At 51.6% G+C, this 19881-nt stretch overlaps 1 protein-coding gene across 2 annotated transcripts in view; it reads left to right on the forward strand.

Moving 5' to 3' along the window:
- Positions 1-3283: 3283 nt before the first annotated feature.
- The window catches only part of TENT4A (terminal nucleotidyltransferase 4A), a 46563-nt gene continuing 29965 nt past the window's right edge, over positions 3284-19881 (forward strand). The window contains exon 1 of one of the 2 annotated variants that reach the window (XM_087443106.1): positions 3284-3767. The gene's annotated coding sequence lies outside the window, so the exon portion shown is untranslated. The remainder of the gene's footprint in view (positions 3768-19881) is intronic. The other variant, XM_087443105.1, reaches the window with a different exon arrangement.

Here is a 19881-nt window from a genome sequence, read left to right on the forward strand (position 1 = left end):
GACACAGATACGGGGAGAACTTCATGCAACGACAGAGGCAGAGGTTGGAGTGACGCACCCCCTAAGCCATGGAAAGCCAAGAATTGCCGGCAACACTAAGAGGATAAGAGAAAGCCATGGAGCAGATCCTCTGCTAGGGCCCTTGGAGCACGGCCCTGCCAACACCTTGATTCTGGACTTTCAGCCTCAAGAACTGAGAATAAACTTCTGTTGTTTTAAGCCACCCAGTTTGTGGTATTTTGTTACACAGCTGTAGGAAATTAATGGAGATAAACGCTAAGAAAGAAAAAAAAGCAGGCAATGGAAGTAGGGAGCATCGAGGGCTAGGTTTGAGGTTTAAATAGAGCCACTTGGAAGTCCTCACTAAGACCTGAGAGTGGGGAGGGAGCCAGGCATGTGGATATTTAGGGGAAGAACATTCCAGGCAGAAGGAACAGTAAGTGCAAAGGCTCTGAGGCAGCAGTGTGCCTGCTGTGCTTGAGGCTGGAGCAGGCTGGGTTAGGGGAAGAGGTGGGAGATGAGGTGGTAAGAAGAGGGAGAAGGACCAGACAATGTAGAGCCTTGCAGGTCATAGCAAGGCTGAGTGAGAAAGAAAGCCACTGGAGGGTTTTGAGCAGAAGAGTGGCATGAACTGATTTTTTAAAAAGAGTAACTTTTTTTTGTTTTCCCAAGGATCACTCAAGCTGCTGTGTGGAAAAGATGCCAAAGGGCAAGAATGGAATGTAGGAACACAGCTAGGAGCCTGTTTTAAAATAGGCTAGAAATTGCGCTGGCTTGAAGGGTGAAGTAGGCGGAGGGATGGAGAGAAGGGTAGCAGCGGTTTCTTGCAGGTGGAGCCAAGAGCACCCGTTGGTTGTAGAGTGGAGCGACGCACCCCTAAGGCTGGGATGACTCCAAGGATTTTGGCCTGAGTCACTGGAAGCAAAGAGTTCCAGAATAACGACCGTTTGACTTGTTTGTGTGTGCTTTTCCGTAGTTTATTTAATGCACATATTATAATCGTCGGTCATAATTTCCACATGTGCAGCATACAGGTAATGAAAAACCTCTGAACCAAAATTCTCATTTTTATTATTAACTAACACCATTTGCCAAAAAGCCTTATGCAACACATGGATCTTTATGTTGGTAGATGTGTGAGGCATCAAGTACATAGTAATGTGCTCATCTATGATACAGACCCGGAAGACAGCATTTAAAACACCCAGTTAAAAAGGGCCTGTTCTGCTCTATTCAAAAGGACCGGAGTCTAGGCGCTGCGGAAGCCGGGCAAACAGCTTCAGGGCCCTGGGGCGGGTTCGCTGAAGTTGCCTGGCCCTGGAGTGCATTCGTTGGGCTTGGACCAGGACCAGGAGGGGTGGGGGCCCTGGTGTCCGGTCACGCAGTCTAGGCTCGCATGGCGCAAGCAGATTTATATAACGACACTTTGGCGTTAGCTTTGGACTTCACCGAATGTGTGTGGCGCCGCAGTCCAAATAATACCATTGTCAACCTGGGCTTAAAGCCTCCTCTGGACACGGGGAACTCAAACAGCAGACAGCTGGGCAATTCTCGAATAAAGCCTGCAGACGCTGTGCCAGCTGGAATAATCAAAGCCACGCGGCCCGACACCCAAGGACACGGGCTGTTTCTCTGATGGGCAACACTGCCAAGTTTGCCTCGGGAAATCGCAGCAGTGGGCTGACTTGAAAGTTTTAACTTCATTTTCTGCATAGCAAATCATTTTTAAAAGGAAACAAAAAAGCCTGTAAGGAGAGCCACAAGAGAGGGGATCTGCCAGCGACCTCTGGTCCTGCTCCGGGGCGGCGGCTCAGCGGGCAGCGCAGCCCAGGCAGCGGGGGGCGGGACTGCTCCTCCGGGGACGCCGGCGAGCACGTGGGCGGGCGCCGACACGAGTGCCTGCGGCGCGAGCGGCTGCACACGAGCCCCTGATGGACAGGAGGGGGACTGGGGCATTTTTATCTTTTCCCCGGAGCAGCTGGCCCGGCGTCTACGTAAGGAGCGCCGGTCGGGAGGGCACGGCCCGGGGCAGCCTCTGCAGCCCCGACCCGGCAGCACGGAAACTTCCATCGGGCGGCGGCAACGGCGGCAGCCATGTGCCCCTGCGCACGCGCAGCACGGCCCGGCGCCTGCCGGGGACCCCGGCCCCAGCGCGCATGTCTCCACGCCTAGGCCTGCGTGCGGCGGAGGGAGGGGGGCCGGCGGACGCAGCCGGGCAAGGGCGGCGCACCAGCCTCCCCACTTCTCTCTGTCACCGCAACCAAGTCTGGTCTATAAGGGCCCGGGCCGCCGCCGCCGCCACCCCCCAACTTCCAGCACCCCTTCGGCCCCTCCCAGTCGCGTATCCTTCCGAAGCGGTCCCCTCCCGGTCCGCACCGAGGAGCGCCCCAGCGCGCAGGCGCGGTAACCAAGGCGGCGGTGTCTAGTGAGGATTTGAAATCGGCCGCGCGTGCGCACTGGCGTGCCGGCCCGGCGAGGGAGGCCGCGCTTCCTCCCCGCCCGCCCCCGCCCACTCCCGGCGCCCTCCCCGCCCCTCATTGGAGCGGAGGCGGCGGCGCCCCCTCCTTCCCCCGCGCCCTGTCGCCGCCGAGAGTGTCTTTTCGCCGCCGCAGGAGCACGGAGACGGCGGCGCGAGCGTGACCGAGGACCCGGCGCACGGCGGCGGCCCTCCCGCGGGTCCTGGGCCGCGCGGCGCCTGGGCCCGCCCCCTCGGCCGCCCGCCCGCCCCTCTCCCATGGCCTCTCCCCCCGGCCCGAGCGGAACGCCGCCGCCGCCGCGGCCCCCGCGCCCGCCCCGCGCCGCCTGAGGAAGCCCGCCAGGCCCGAGCCGCCCGCCGCGGCCTGCCCGCCCGCCGCGCGCCGCGCCGGGACCCCGACGGGAGCCGCCGCCGCGAGCCGGCCCGCCGCGGCCCAGGCCCGTCCGCCCGCCCGCCCGCCGTCCCCCGCCCGCGGCCCGTCCGTCCGTCCGTGCGCTCGCGGCGCGGCCGGGGCTCGGGGCGCGGCGGGGGCGGGGCCGCGGCGGGGCGGGCGGGCGCGGGCCCGCGGGCGGCGCGTGGATGGATCCGCGCGTGGCCTGGATCCAGCCCGAGCAGAAGGGGCCGGCCAATGCCCTGTGGATGCAGATCTGGGAGACCTCGCAGGGCGTGGGCCGCGGCGGCTCGGGCTTCGCGTCCTACTTCTGCCTCAACTCGCCCGCGCTGGACACGGCGGCCGCGGCGGGGGCGGCCGGGCTGGGCGGCGGCGGCCTGGCGGGGCCCGCGCTGCCCGCCGCGTCGCCCCGCCGCCCGCGCCCGGCCCCGCCGCGCTGCCGCCCGCGCTGCTGACGGCGCTCGGGCCCGCGGCCGAGGGCGCCCGGCGCCTGCACAAGTCGCCGTCGCTGTCGTCGTCGTCGTCGTCCTCGTCCAACGCCGAGTCGGGCACCGAGAGCCCCGGCTGCTCGTCGTCGTCCTCGAGCAGCGCCTCGCTCGGCCGGGCGGGCGGCGGCCGCGGGGGCGCCTTCTTCCACTTCGCCGACGGCCCGCCGAGCGCCCCGGGCGCGGCCAACGGGTACGCCGGGCCGCGCGGCCCCGCGCCCGCCGGCTCGCCGCCGCCGCACCAGTTTCACCCGGGCCGCCGGAAACGCGAGAACAAGGCCAGCACCTACGGCCTCAACTACCTGCTGTCGGGCAGCCGCGCGGCCGCGCTGAGCGGAGGCGGCGGCCCCGGGCCCCAGGCGCCGCGGCCCGGCACGCCGTGGAAGAGCCGCGCCTACAGCCCGGGCATCCAGGGGTGAGTGCGCGCGGCGCGGCGGGTGGGGTCCCGCGCCCCGCCCCCGGTGGGCCCATCCCGGGCAGGTGCGCGGAGCCCGCCGTGGGTACCCGGGCTGCGCCCTGGGCGCTCGGACGTCCTCTCTGGACGTTTGTATTTCGTGGCTGGACGCTGGAGGCCAAGGTCCACCTCTGCCCTGGAGGGATTTTTATTTTTATTTTTTGAAATTTCAAACTTCTTTTATAAACGATTGATATGCCCGGATTCTAGAACAGGGCAGGAAAGGGGCCGCTGAAGCCGGCTTGCGCAGGGGTTTTCCTTTTCTGCCTCTTGAAACTGGAAAGGGAGATCGGATACTTTCCCTCCCTCAAGACGAGTTAGAGACCCTTTGTCAAAGTCGGGTGCAGGAAGGTGTGGCGTTGTTAAGTTGCAGATGGTTTTAGTATTGCCAGGACCTTGAATCAACCTGAAAGTAAATATTGGTTAAATGTTAACTTTTTTTTGGGAGAAAATCGTTTAGAAAGATGATTAGGTTTTTAGTAGTGATACAATGTAGCCAACGGTGAGTTTAGAAGTGACTTCTTGGGGAGGGAGCTGGTATGTTATGTTTTAATTTTGTGCTGAAATTAACGTAAAAAGAATCGTCTACAGGTTTTTTTTTTTTTAAACCAGTTAAAAAACGCTTTTTTTAAAGAAAACATTTTAAATAAAAATGTTTGTAGCACATACTTAATTCTTGGAAGATGCCATCTTTATTTTAAGTATTTTCCTATCAATCTATAGAGGATTAGAAATTCTATTTAAGTTTAGTGCAGTTACAGATGGCAAGGACTGGTAAACACATGGGTGTGTGTATGTGGGTTGGAGCAGGCTCAGGTGAGGCTGTTCAGGTGCAAATGCTACCTACCCAGCCCCTTTGCCATTGTGAGCTTTTCTGAGCACCTAGAAATAAAGCATTTGTTCATAGGTCTTCTGTCACTGTTTCAAGACTTAAATCATAAACTTTCCTTGCACAGTTGCATGCTGACTCAAAAGGAACCTCAGGATTTTCCAGAGTATTAAGGTTATTACAAATGTTAGAGTCCTACAAATCGCACAATTGTTGGATGTTGGGATTACTTCTTAAAAGTAACTCTTCTGTGTAGAGATCTGTTTATCCTCGTTTGAAGTACGTTAGAGAACACTTCAGTTGATACTACATTACAGTATGTGATACATGGTAATAGCTGCATGTTCTGCAACTTGTTTCACCTGGTTGGGGGTAGAAGTGTTACTTTCTTAAATTCCCTGAAGCCTGAGCATGCACTTTGGACCAGTCTCCTTTTCCCTCTCTCAGTTCTTGTAGAACTTTCTGAGAAGAGATGGTGGAGAGCCATTTCTTGATGTATGACTTTTAAGAGTTCTTTGGGGGCACCTGCAGGTTTTCAGCCTGCTGTGTAACTGTAATTGGCTCTATTTCTCAGCACTAGGAAAATAAATAAGTGGTCTTCACTTGTAGAGCATTTTTGGGCCCCAACAGTCCAGAGTCCTGCTTCTTCCTTTCGTGAGCGTCCAGCAGTGGCAGCATCTTGCCCTTGTGTAGATCACTCAGGCTCTTAAAGCTGTTTCCTCACTCATAGGTTTCTAGTAAAGTCTCAGCATGTAGTACATACGTTGCAGTTGTTTTTATTAGTAAATGAGCCCACTGCTTGCCAAGTACTTTGCTAGGATCTGGGGCAGGGGTTGGCGTAGGAGTCACATAGTCTCCTGATCTTGACCCTGAAATCTGGCCTTCCTCTGTGAGTGCCAGGCACACATGAGCACTGTCTGCCCAGGTGTGCAGATCTCGCTCCCCTCCCCCTCTCTTGTCTCCCACAGTTCATCGCGTCCTGTCCAGTTTCTCTGTATTTCAACCTCCTCACCTTCATGTGGACTATTGTCACCTCTAGTGGAGATTGCTCAAGTAGCCCGAGGTGGTAGTCTTTCATGCACTCTTGCCCCCCCTGGGCCTTTCCCAGTGCTGTCAGTGGGCTGGCCTCCTTTGACAGCAGATTTGGTCAAGTCCCACCCCATTGGAACCCTGTGATGGCTCCTTCCTCGTTCTCTTTAGGTTAAAGACGAAAGCCTGAAACTCAGCACACTTCCAGGGCGCTGCTGCTCTGGGACCTGCCTGGGGGCCTGCTCCCCCTCTCTGTCAGGGTCCCACCTGCGACCCACTGCCGGCCTCTTAGAAACCAGCTCAGAGGTCTTGTGGGGCTGAGAGTAGGTGCTGAAGCAGCCAGGAGGCCTGTGGTTTAGCCCAAGTAGGGACTGTGGCAGTGATGCTCATGTTAATGCTCCATTTTTCTCTCTTGCTGCCTACCCGTCCTTGCCTGTCTCTGTGGGAGGAATGTACTGCCTTCTGTACCCACTTTCGGCCATCTCTGTCTAGAGGGGGAGCCTGCTAGGATTGCCGGCCATGTGCCTGGAAGGGCAGGGTGCCCTCTGCTTGGTTCGCTACTCCCAGTCCTTCTAGCAGACTGCTGTTGCAAAGCGCCAGGGAGGAGGAAGTGGTAAACTGGAGTAGCGGTTGAGCTGTGCCTGTGATTAGAGGAGGATGGTGTCCCTAATGATCATGTCCATGGGGCCTGCTGGGCTTGTGGGACTAACCTTTAGGTATCAAGAAATAGCTCTGTTTTACCCAGAGTGATGGGGAAGGCCACCAAAACGTCTTTTACTTGTGACTTAGAAAGGGAAAGAACTGAGAAAAGACAGCGTGGCCTGGCCGGTAGAAAAGGACCTTATAGATGAGAAGCTGCTCAGACTTACTATGTAGTCCCAGGACAGGCGTTTCTGGAAAGACAGTGTCTGTGTCCTTAAGGAAGGGTAAGCAGTTGTCGGCTGTGGCGGGGGTTTGAGAAGCATCAGCTGAGCCCGCTCGGGCCTTTGCCTGGTGGCCCAGGTAGCGGCCTACACTACTCTTTCTTTTCTGGGGAGGAGGTTTCTGCCCTTGGAAACTTTGCCTGGTGGCCTGGCCATGTGAGATTGCCAGTCTGCTTTCATCCTTGAGTAAGATGAAGAAACAGCAGGTGAGAGAAGGTAGAGATTCGTGCAAGAACCTTTGGAGTGGAGTCGATCAAATGCTTGTTTTGGAGCTGCCATTGACCCTAGTTCTTACTCCGTTTTTTGGTTGAACTCTGGAACTTTTGTTTTGGGAACAGTGTGAACAGTGTGCAATGCGCTCTGTACCTGGGCACCTGACCTAGAGTGGCAGACAGGTGTGTGGACAGGCTCGCAAGCTCTGCTCGTCCTGGCACCTGGTTGCTGCCACTTTCACGTGCCTTCACCTCCTGACCCAGCAGTGCTTTGTTACTTTGTGCTGCTCGGTCTCAACAGCTTCAGAAACCACCTACTTTACCTTTCTTAAAGGTAAAGAAGAGTTCTGCAGCTGTGAGGGCGGGAGTGTGGACCTCAGATGCTTTGCCACATCCTTACTGGTACCCTGTAGAGCCCCAGGAAGAGAGTAGTGGAAGGAGGGGAGGCCCCCAGTCCCTGGCTGATGCCTGCAGTCCGGGCTCTGGCCAGGCTTCAGTGCGGGGTTGGGCCTTTCGAAGGTTGTCCTCCCAGGCATGCTGCAGTGTGCAGCATCCTTTCTGTAGGTCCTTTGACAGTATTTAATTTTTTAATATCTTCTATTCCCCCAAAGAAAATGCCATTCCTCGCCTGAAGTTTGTGAGAAACTGACACAGATGTCATTCCCAGGACGTGGTCAGCCCTGGGCCTCAGGACTCGGGGCGTGGGTTCTTTCTAACTCAATACGTGTTCTCTTCGCTCTGTTCTGACAGAGTCAGAGCCTGAAGGAGCCTCCAGGATTCCTCCTCTCCTTCTGCGGCCCCAGCCTGACGTGGCACTACCTATGGGAGAGCGATTGTGACCTCCCCCAGCGCGTCCTTGTGGGGGCCAGGTGGGAGGGCAGGAGAGAAAGCCCAGCAGGGCCCGCTGTCATCTCGCTGGTTGCTTTTCTCTCATTCTGATCCCTTCCTGTAAATGTCACGGGACACATGGGAGAGGCTATTGGGAGATCTGCCTCAAAAGGTGGTGGTGGCACACGTGGGCCTTGTTTTCTGAGTGTTCGTCCTCTGAGACCCCAAGGTCAAAGGTTGCAGAGGGAAGCAGGAATCATCACCGCATGCTGATATTCACTGCTGCACTGACCATTGATGAAATGAGCTCCCACTCAAACACTCCTCACTTTGTAATGGCATCGCTGTTCCTGCCCATTGCACATGGCCAGTCTCTCTGCTAAGTGGAATTGAAAATCTAGCACAAGAGGCTTGCTGTGATGGAGTTGGGGAGTTACGCCTGGTCACTGATACATGAGGACGGGCAAAGTTAGGACTGCCGACGCTCCGATAGGGGGCTACCGAGGAGGAGGGCAGGACCAATGTTTTGGAAAAGGAGGATTGGAATATTAAATAGGCTAGTGGGGGGGGTGGCTTTGGAAAAATGGAGGCCTCAGATGTTTTTGCCAAAAATGACCTTACTGCTCATGCCGTAAAGTCATAGTGGGGTAAAGCAGACCCCGTCTTGTTGCTGTGAGCTCGTAATGGAAAGGCAGTGCCATTTGCTTCTTAAAAGTAACACGTGGTTGTGACTTAATGCTTTTTTAAAGTCATTTTTAAGTAAAATGTTTTAAAGTAAAAAATAAGTTTTTCGAAAGTTTAAAAATTTGTGTTTCAAGGTAAAGTCTCAGACCTTCTTTTGATCACTCTTTAATATGAAATTTTGGTCTCCATATTATTTTATTTATTTATTTATTTTTTTGGCGAGGAAGAGTAGCCCTGAGCTAACATCTGTTGCCAATTCTCCTCTTTTTGCTGAGGAAGATTGGCCCTGGGCTAACATCCATGCCCATCTTCCTCTATTTTGTGTATGGGATACTGCCACAGCATGGCTAGATAAGCAGTTTGTAGGTCCGCACCCAGGATGCGAACCTGCAAACCCTGGGCCGCCAAAGCGGAGTGTGCAAACTTAATCACTACGCCAGTGGGCCAGCCCTATTTGGTCCCCATTTTAAATGGATTCTTGTAAATGGCCTATGGGAGGAAGGATAACAGTTATCTTTGGAAAAGAGGACCTTTTTGTGCCTTGATTAGGTCATTGTGGTTTAGGATCTGGTTTTTTCGTTGTGGAGTAAAAGAAGGTCGTAGTAAAAACCAAATACACAAAAAACCTGTGATGTTCAAGTTCAGAAACTTGATTTTGGTAATGCAACCAGAGTGCAGGCTAACGGGAGTGGGTGACTGAATCATACTAACTAGATTCATAGGAGATTGTGTAAGTCGCAGTGTCACCTGGAAATTGCCATTGGCCAGCGTGGCTGTGGCAAGGACTGTCTAGAGGGCTCTGGTCTGCTCGTCAGGGGTTTCTCCTCTCAGAAGGCTGCTGAGTGAGCGTGGCACCTGAGGAAGGGCCGGTAGGTGATCTTGGTGATGGAGACGGATGCCCGAGACACCTGCCCCCAGTGCGAATACGCATCCCCAGTGAGGTCAGGGGTGCAAATCCCCGACAGTTTGGAATTTATACTACAAATTAAACATTTTACTCTCAGATTTCCAGGCAGCACTAGTTTTCTGTTGCTCTGTAACAAATGACCACATGCTCAGTAGCTTAAAACAGCACTCATTTATTGTCTCAGAGTTTCTGTGGGTTTGAGTCTGGGGATGGTTGAGCTGGGTTCTCTGCTTAGTCTCTCACCAGGCTAGAGTCAAGGTGTCGGCCACTACGTTCATGGCTGGAGTGCGGAGTCCTCTTGCAGCCCCATTCGCTTTATGAGGTTATTGGCAGAATTCAGGACTGAGTCCCTGACTCCTTGTTGGCCACCAGCTGGGGGCCTCCCTCAGCTCCTTAGAGCCACTGGCAGTCCTTGGCTCAGGCACCTCCATCTTCAAACTGGCAATGGTACTTTGAATCTCTCAGACCATGTCTCTGCCAGCTGGAGGAAGCCCTCTACTTTAAGGGCTTGTGTAATTGGGTCAGGCCCACCCAGGTCACTGTCTATCTTAAGGGTATGTAATAATACACATGTTCACAGGAGTGGTGATGATTTCATCATGGCCACAGTTCTGGGGATTAGGGTGTGGAATCTTCTGGGGGCTGCCTGCCACGCAGGCAGGCGTTCTTTCCCTGTCATGGGAAAATGGGTGATGAGGAGGTCGTGATTTTCTTCTCCAACACTTCTTTCCCTTGACTGGACTCCAGCCCATCATGATGACTCTTGCAGATTGCTGGTCCTGTCCTCTGGCTTAGTTGTCACCACTGAACTTGGGCAACCAGAGTGACCAAAGCTGTAAGTGCCTTTCTGCACTTCTCTCATGTAGGCTGTTCTTAAAATAAGTCGTCTAAGAAAAGTTTACGTGAAAGCCATGTCAGTGAAGACATGGGAATTATCGTGATTGAAAGTCCTGTCCATGAGGTATCTTGCATTAGCCGGTTTAGGAAGGGTGTCCTTCCTGTGCTGGGAGGGGGTAGGGGTGGCTGGTGACTCACCCAGTCGCCTCTGGAATCCAATTCTAAGTACATAGCAGTCCTTTGCTTTGCAGAAGACCCCACACCACTTGTTCTGCAGCTAAGATTAATGCGAGTAGGGGCTTGCCTAGGACCCCCGCTTCAAGACACTGTGCCTTCTACAGGAGGAGCAAGAAGACTCCCACGTGGTTCTTCCCTCTGTCCCTTCCTGTGGACTTACTGCTGCTCTTAGCACACTGGCCACTGCTCTCCTGCAGCTGCTTAGGGAAGGAGGGGCTGCGTCTGAGCCTGCATTCCCAGTGCAAGCCCATGCTAGCCGCCGCTGAATAAATGTCAGATGGATGGGTGGATGAAAGAAAGAGGATCTGCTAGCTTAGGTGAGCAAGTGGGGGGTGGCAAGTCTACATAATTTAAATAAACCAAATGCTGCAGATAACTTTTGTTGTTTGCCTTAAAATTTTTAGAGATTTATTTGATTGCTGACTCTGAAGTTATTTAAATGCAGAATAAAGTAAAATCTATTGCAATTTATCTGCCTGCCTTTCTGAAGACTGTGGTTAAACCAGTTTTATACCTTGCAATATAAAATGCAAAAAGAGAAAACATTCAAAAAAATTCTATACTGGGCCGGCGCCATGGCTTAGCGGTTAAGTGCGCGCACTCCGCTGCTGGCAGCCCGGGTTCGGATCCCGGGTGCGCACCAATGCACCGCTTCTCTGGCCATGCTGAGGGCGCGTCCCACATGCAGGAACTAGAAGGATGTGCAGCTATGACATACAACTATGTACTGGGGCTTTGGGGGGAAAAAAATTACAAAAAAATTCTATACTGTATTTGAAAAACATCCCTATTTATTTTTATTGGTCTCTCTTTCATTATAAAATTAAAACCTAACCATGAGAAGTTAGAAAACTTGGAAAAGTGTGAAGATAAATCGCCCATCATTTGGCCGCCTGGTGAGTGTCCTGTGACTGGTTCTCGCGTGTTCTGGGCTTCCAGAGGCATGTGCTCCATTTGCTGGTGGTAAGGAAGAGGAGGTGGAGGCTGGCTCTCGCTCCAGGCCCCCTGGGGCTCGGCGCAGAGTTCATCCACCTCCACACAGACAGGGCGGACTAGATGGGAGTGGTTCTGACGTTCCCAGGACATGGAATGTATGTGATTATCAGCAACGTGCCTTTTTATTGTGGGTTTGTGCTCTTTTTAATTCCCAAATCAGCTGCTCTGCACAACCATTTAGGCTCTCCTATGGTTTAAGGTGGGGGTTAATTTCCTCAGTGATAACGTGTGGAAGTAGGTGGTTTATATCTTTCCATGTTTAAAAGAGATTTCGGATGATCCTAACGTTCGTGGACTCCTGGCCTCTGAAGGCAGGGCCAGGATGCAGGAGTTTAAGGGAATGAAGAATCAGATAGCTGCTGTTGTCTTGCTTTGAGCCCTTGGGCTGGTACCAGTTCCCAGCAGTGGGCAGCCTGCGCGTAGCCTTGAGCTTGCTCGGTTAGTCTGCATCATGCACTTGTGTAGCCTGGTTCACAGGTCTGGTTTTGGCTGGTTTCACTGTGGGTTCTGACTTCTGAGCCTCAGTTTCCCCGCCTGTGAAGCAGGGCCTATGACATCTGCCTCCCAGGGCATACTGAATAAAGGAGAGAGGACACTGTGTGAATTGTCACGTGGGAGATTAGAAAGGCCACGCCTTTCCTTTTCTCCTCTCTTCTCTAAGGAAATGGAAACCAAAAATTAGGTGGTTCTTGTTGCCAACTGGACAGAAAAAGCCTTTTGCTTGGTTTTTGAAAATACAGACAACTTTCTCCCTCAGGCCAAAACTTCTCTCTCTCTCGGAGAATCTGTTACAGACTGCAGTTGGAGTCTGCAGGGAAGGCTGTGGGCCTTGCCGGAGGCCGATACTCTGCTGTGGAAATACGTCTCCTTTTGAACAAGACAGACTTTTCTATTTTTAAAAATGTAAACAATGCCTAGGTAATGTGTTCTGTAACTTTTAAATAAGAACTTGTCTTCCCAGAGCTTTAAGGGTTCTCCTGACATATTTTATGAGGTATGTGTTGCTGTATATAACTTGTTGAAAGTTGTTCAGGCTTTTGTTGTTGTTGTCGTTCTGTGCACGTAGTAGAAGGAGTGGATGTTGTGTTGTCTCTCTGAGCTCGTTGCAGCTTCTGACCTGTGTTCTGTGCCCGTGGAGAAAACAGAAGTGCGGGAGGGCCCGTTAGACAGAGCTAGAGCAGCACCGTCCGGTAGAATGTGAAGAGGGAAGAGGCCTAGTGTTGTGAGCCCAGTACAGTAGCCACAAGCCACAGGTGGCGTTTGAGCACTTGAAATGTGACTAATGCAACTGAGGAGCTGAATTTTAATTGTATTTAATTTTAATTAAAATTTAAATAGCGTTATGTCTGGACAGCACAGAACAGGAGTGACTAGACTCTTCATTCAAAACACAGTGTGATTCAGTAACTGTTGCCTAAATAAATCCAAATTCAAGCAACAGCAAAAGCTGTGTTACTCAGCAGGATACCACTGGAAAGCTCTAGAAATCCTGTTTCTGAGTTTCTGGTGTAAATCCTTTTCAAAGGGCTGCTCTTTCAGTGACACATGAAGCATAAATAGGTTCGTAGCAGAGTGCAGCGTGAAACAGCTCCCCTGGCTCGCAGTGTCTGGTGCAGCACACAGGGATGCGGCTCGGCACTGTGCACACTGGGTCGGTGACGTAATCCGACGGTCTTCCTGGCTGGGCCGTCTCCTCAGTCGGCGGCGGCAGCAGTGGGCTCACGGTGCGCGGGGCTCTGCGGGGCCGGCTCTCTGTGTGTTTCCTCCCCGAGTCTCGGAGCAGGCCCACGAATGGGTAGTAGTATTCCTGTTTTGTAGACAGAAAACCGAAGCCTAGACAGGCTAACGTGATCTGGCAGAAGATGCCGTGCTTGGGAATGTCGCTGCAGCGCTGACAGCGGGAGCTCCCAGCAGTGTTAAGAGGGGAGATGTCCCCAGGACGTGGGGATGGGAGTTAGCACCTCACTCGCAAACCTGGTTTAAATGCGTCCTAGAGGGCTGGTTGCTTTTCTGCTTTCCCAGAGAGAGATCAGATTGGGGGAGAGGAGGGACCTGGGTCCTCCTGTCACGATGTTGACAGTCAACTGAGACAGATGCTGGAGAGGGGGAGCAGTGAGGGACGGGACAGGCAGCCAGTCCTGCTGCTGGAGTACACCGAAGGTCCTGCTCTCCTGAGACGTTCCAAAACTGGCCTGGAGGGGAGCTGTGGGCGAGGGAGCAGGACTCCTCCCGTCTGGATTGTTCTTAGAAGTTGCAGTCTACGAAAGATGGAGCATTTGATGAGGTGCTGTCCACCTGAAGACCGTAGAAAGACCGAGAGCAGGCCGGGCAGGTCTGTGCTGACCGCCTCTCTGGTATCAGGTGCTGCCTTCAGCGCAGAACCTGCGTTCTCCCAGTTCTTCTTGACAATATGCTCATTTTCAAGAGAGACAGATGAAGCCTTAGTAGATGTAAGCGTCTTGCCCAGGGCGCAGCTACGAAATAAAAGAACTGGGGCCCGAACGCAGGCCTGCTTGACAGGAAAGCCCATGTACTTCAGCGCTGCCTCCCCAGGAAGGGAATTGGTGCGCTCGAATTAAGAGTGGGCAGCAAGAACTTGGTGAATTGGCAGAGAGAGCAGCCATCGTGCAACGTAATAAAGAGTATTTTGGTTATAGGCATCTTCTCTAAATTTAAGCAGATTTTTGAAAATTGAAGGACAACTCTAATGTGATGACCAAAATATGAAAGAGGATACCCTACATGGCTTTGAAATGCAAAGAAATTCTAAAGTATTATCATACGTTATCTCATGGAAAAAAAGCAGATGATGAATCTGTCTAAAGAGTCTGTGGCTCTATCAACGACCTGACTCACAGGAGACTGAGGTGCAGACCTAAGTACAAGCATGATGGACAGAAATAGAAATAGAGAACCAAGGCCAAGTTCCAAAGAATGAGAACTTGTGAGAATTGTCACAGGTTAAGGTTTGGAATGAACTGAAGCTTGGAAAATTGGTAAGAGCAAGAAGGGCCGTTTAGGATCGGTGTTAGAATAAGACCACAGGAGGTGAAGGGCCTGTGGTTGGGGCAGATGGCTCCCTGTCCTCGGAGCCTTCCTTAGCAGGTGGACGCTTCAGCTTTTCCTTTGCTCCTGGCTGGCAAGTGGTCTTCAGGACTTGTCACAGTGGTGATCGTCTCTGGCCTGCTGAGCCCTCGCCCCTTCCTGCAGCATCCCCTGCGGCCCTCGCAAGAGGAGAGGCTCCTGTCCTCACAGTGTAGACGAGGGAAGGAGGCTCGGAGAAGTGGCTGTAGGTGCAGAGCTGGCCTTCCACAAACCGTCATCTTAACCACTGGACATGTGGAGCACAGAGGGCCTTGTCCAAGAGGCATAGGAATAGGGAGAAGACACTTCATCACGTGGAGGTCCAGTCTCCGGGTGGAGAGAAACGATGTCTCAGGAGAGGTTGCATGTGTCATCATGATGCTCTGCCTGATCTCTGAATGGTCGGGGACCCCAAAGATGGATGTCTTTGCCCTCATCTCCCTGAAAGGATCTCTCAAACCAAGCAGAGGCCCTGGTGCTGTCACCCTGCTGTTCGCAGTGGCTCCTGTAAGTGGCCAGTGTCAGCCCCGCTGTGTGTGATGTTGTGCCTCTTAAAACTGTGTTTGCTGATCACTCTAAAGTTAGAGATAATTTCTGAGCAGGCTTTATGCTGATTTTTAAATCGTAATAAATTTTTTTTTTTTTTTTTTGGTGAGGAAAATTGGCCCTGGGCTAACATCTGTTGCCAATCCTCCTCTTTTTTCTGAGGAAGATTGGCCCTGGGCTAACATCTGTGCCCATCTTCCTCTGTTTTGTATGTGGGACACCACCACATCATGGCTTGATAAGCCGTGCGTAGGTCTGCTCCCAGGATCTGAACCGGCGAACCCCGGGCCGCCAAAGCAGAGTGCGTGAACTTAACCACTGCACCACCCAGCCGGCCCTGATAATTGTTTTTGTAAAACAGATGCGTGTGTATTTTAAAAAAAAAAGAAAGTAGAAAGCTGAAGTCATCAATCACCCCACCCAGAAATAACCAAAGTACGACCAGGTGACTGCCACTGCAGACCTCTCTCCAAGCCGGTGCATGGATGGACACGTGGATTGAGCAACAGAAGTACTTCTGTTATGATTCATGTTCTCTTTAAGTACAATTTACTAAATTATTAATTTTGCTTGCAAGTGAAAGTAATGTTCAACCTCAGCTAGAAATACTGGTTTCTGAGAGATACTGCTGAGACTAAGAATATAAAAAAGATGATAAACTTAAGTAGCTAAGTGCAAAAAAAAAATCAGAGTGAAAATTTTAATGAAACCATATTGATTTGCTTGCTGCCGTGTAGGGTGATGTTAGCCATTGCTATGGACTGAATGATATCCCCCCAGATTTTCAGGTTCAAGCCCCAACCCCCAATGTGATGGTGTTTGAGGATGGGGCCTTGGGGTGGTGATTAGGTTTAGATGAGGTCGTGAGGGTGGGGCCTCATCCTGGGATTACTGCCCTTACAAGAAGAGGCCAGAGAGCTCACTCACTCTCTCCACTGTGTGAGGACACAGAGAGAAGGCAGCCGGCTGCAAGCCAGGAAGAGGGCCCTCACCGTAACCCGGCTGTGCTGGCACCCTGATCTTGGACTTCCAGCTTCCAGAACTGTGAGAAATACGTGTCTGTGGTTTAAGCTGCCCAGTCTATGGTATCCTGTTATAGCAGCCCACGAAGACTAAGACAGCCCTTTTCTGTATCTTCCCACCTCCTGATTCGCATTATGTTATTGGTCACTATGAGTTAAACATTTCTATTTTGTTCTGTAATTATAATCACTACCATTTATTGAGCCCCTACTGAGTGTCGGGCCCCATTCTAAGAACTTTATCAGGATTCATTAAATCTTATTGACAATGCCATGTGGGGGGTACCATCAGCATCCTTGTGTTTCACATGAGGAAACTGAGGCATGGAGCAGCTGGGGTCCTGCAAGGTCTTGTAGCTGGAGAGCAGCAGGGCAGAGCTGACACCAGGCAGTCCAGGTTCCTCACGATGCTGTGATCCTGCCTCAGCACAGGACACCACAGTTTATAATTGATTAGTCTTGGTTCTGTATTTACATGGTCTTCATGCTTGCCACTGGGACTCCTTGGATTTAAAAGTTCTCTGTGTGGTCCATGTTTCTGGTGGGCTTCTTTGGGCGTGTGTCTTTCCTGGCAGAGCTCACAGGTGCGTGCAGTCCTTGTTGCCTTTATGTGGTATAATCAGCTTTGCAGGGTCAGCACTGCCCTCATGCCTCAGCAGACAGCGCTCCTGGCTCTGACCCTGTGCCCTGCTCCTCTTATACTAGGGTGCCTATGGTCCTCGCACTGAGACCCGCTGAGCTGCCTGTGCCCTGCTCCTCTTATACTAGGGTGCCTATGGTCCTCGCACTGAGACCCGCTGAGCTGCCTGGGGCCTGGGTAGCCATCAGGCTCTGGCTCTTTGGCTTATTCTTTGCATCTGCACATGGGAGCTGCTGTCAGTGTCTTCTTTTTTTTCTTTTTCAGTTATTTTATTGAGGTCATAATGGTTTATAACATTGTATAATTTCAGGTGTACATTATTATTTATCAGTTTCTGTATAGACTGCATCATGCTCACCACCAACAGTCTCATTTTTATCCTTCACCGTACGTGTGCCCCTTTACCCCTTTCGCCTACCCCTCCCACCCCTTTGTCCTCTGGTAACCACCAATCTGTTCTCTTTATCCATGTGTTTGTTTGTCTTCCACAAATGAGCTAAATCATGTGGCGTTTGTCTTTCTCTGTCCAGCTTATTTCGCTTAACATTATACCCTCCAGGTCCATCCATGTTGCAAATGAGACGATTTTGTCTTTTTTTATGGCTGAGTAGTATTCTATTGTATATATATACCACATCTTATTTATCCATTCATCAGTTGGTGGGCACTTGGGTTGCTTCCACGTCTTGGCTATTGTGAGTAATGCTGCAGTGAACACAGGGGTGCATAAGTCTCTTTGAATTGTTGATTTCAGATTCTTTGGATGAATACCCAGTAGTGGGATAGCTGGATTGTATGGTATTTCTATTTTTAATTTTTTGAGAAATCTCCATACTGTTTTCCATAGTGGTTGCACGAGTTTGCATTCCTACCAGCAGTGCATGAGGGCTTCCTTTTCTCCACATCCTCTCCAACATTTGTTTTTTTTTGTCTTGGTAATTATAGCCATTCTGACAGGTGTGAGGTGATATCTCATGGTAGTTTTGATTTGCATTTCCCTGACAGTCAATGATGTTGAACATCTTTTTGTGTGCCTGTTGGCCATCTGTATATCTTCTTTGGAAAAATGTCTGTTCATGTCCCCTGCCCATTTTTTGATGGGGTTGTTTCCTTTTTGGTTGTTGAGTTGTATGAGTTCTTTATATATTTTAGAAATTAACCCCTTGTTGGATATATGATTTGCAAATATTTTCTCCCAGTTAGTGGGTTGTCCTTTCACTTTGTTTGTGGTTTCTTTTGCTTTGCAGAAGCTCTTTAATCAAGTGTCTTCTTGTGTGTGTGTTAAGTAATCCAGTTTTTAAAGAAGAGCCGATTGGTGCTGTATTCCCTGAAGCCTGCCGTGTGCCTGAATGACAGATCTCTGCCTCAGAGCCTCTGCGTGTGCCCTGTGTCTCTGGCTTTGAATGTTGTGGAGAAGTCCGAGGCAGGACGGATTCCCCCTTTGGTGAAGGGGTTTGTTTTGATTACCTGCCTGTCTGAAGCCTTCCTCTTGTCCCTGCCCTGGCCTTTCTTTTTTTTTTGCTTTCCCCAAAGCTGCAGTGCATAGTTGTGTATCCTGGTTGTACGTCTTTCTAGCTCTTCTACGTGGGATGCTGCCTCAGCATGGCTCGATGAGTGGTGTGTAGGTCTGCGCCCAGGATCTGAACCAGCAAACGCTGGTTCGCCAAAGTGGAGCATGCAAACTTAACTGCTGTGCCACCAGGGCAGCCCCAGGCCCCATCCTTCCTGCAGTGTCTGTCTCAGCATCGGCCTCAGCATCAGTTCTTCCTGGACATGGCCACCCTTCCACCCACAGACTGGTTTCTGTCTTCACTTAGGGAAACGGTCCTCTGTCGAATCTTCCACACGTTACTGGTTTCATCTTCCTGTTGATGGGCAAGTCTTTGTCCATCCAGGTCTACCGTTTCCATTTGGATGACGACGATTTTTTTTCCTCTCTGTCCATCTTATTTAAATAGGCCCTTTTTGCCCTTAGCCCAGTAGCTTCCCTGTCCTCTCATTCTGCTCTTTGTCATCTTCTTTTTTTTTTGTTATTGAGGAAGATTCACCCTGAGCTAACATCTGTGCCAGTCTTCCTGTATTTTGTATGTGGGTTGCCACCACAGCATGGCTGCTGACGAGTGGTGTAGATCCGCGCCTGGGATCCGAACCTGAGGTGCTGAAGCGGAGCGTGCTGAACTTAACCACCAGGCCACCGGGCCGGCCCCTGTTTGTCGTCTTTTAACCCTGCTTTCATTGACACGTTCTTACCACGATTTTCTGTGGAACAGGCACGGTAGTGGTTTTCTCCTGATCTGTAAGTTGTGTGTTCTCCCGTTCTGGGTTCCTTTCTTTCTTTCTTCTTTTCTTTTTTAGCTATGGCATGTTTACAGGGTGGCCTTCTCTGCCATGCCGACCCCCTCGCCATCTTAATGCTGGTGTAGCATGAGTGTGTTCTTGCCGAGCCCTCTCCACCTTACCTGAGCACTTTGAGCCCAGGCTGCAGGTTTGAAAGGCTGACCTTTCTGGGCCCTGCCGGTGCTCTGGGTGGAGAGGAGAACCTTGGGGAGAGTCAGAGGCCGCCTTTTTGGGGGCCCGGAGTCTGTTCCTGAATTATTTCAGCTTTCTCAGGGCTCACTTCTTCTGGCCAGTCCTTTCAGTCCTTTCAAAAGCCCCGTGGTCTTGTTTGCTCTGAAGTTGGCCCAGTCGGGGACTGACGACTCTGACTCCTGGGAGCTCAGGCTCCCCTGGTCTCTAGGCCACGCTGACTTCCTCTCTGGTCCTCCAGCCGTCCAAGTTCATCTTCGCCTTGAGGCCTTTGTCTCGTTCTTCCTTCTGTCAGAATGCTGTCCCCTGATGTCTGCATGTCTGGCTTCGTCTTTCCCTTCTTCTGGGCTCCAGTACCAGCTGTTCGGGAGGCCGTCCCTGACCACCTATCCTAAGTAGCCATGTGGACAGCCGTGGGCCACCATTGGGAATCTCTGCACAGCATACTACACTTTTTTGGTTTATTTTGGTTATTTACTTAACTCCCCTCTCCATGCCCCCTCGTCGCACATAAACTCAGTCAGAGCAAGGGCTTTATTTTATGTTGTCTTGCTCACTACTCGATAGCCATATCAGAACAGAGCCTGTTAGCAGCAGGTTTGCGGTAAGTAACTGTAGAATGATGAATCACATCTACTTCTGTACTTCGATATTGACTTAAATCTTTGGATCCATTAACTTCTTTCCTATCACTTTTTGGTAATTTTCCAGTACTGTTGTCCTTTTTCTTAAAATTTTTTCCAGTCATCTTGGTGGGGCCTTGGGAGGTTGATGT

This window comes from Ceratotherium simum, chromosome 18, assembly GCF_057802395.1.
Source record: "Ceratotherium simum simum isolate JZ-2026a chromosome 18, ASM5780239v1, whole genome shotgun sequence".
In the NCBI taxonomy this organism is placed as follows: Eukaryota; Metazoa; Chordata; class Mammalia; order Perissodactyla; family Rhinocerotidae; genus Ceratotherium; species Ceratotherium simum.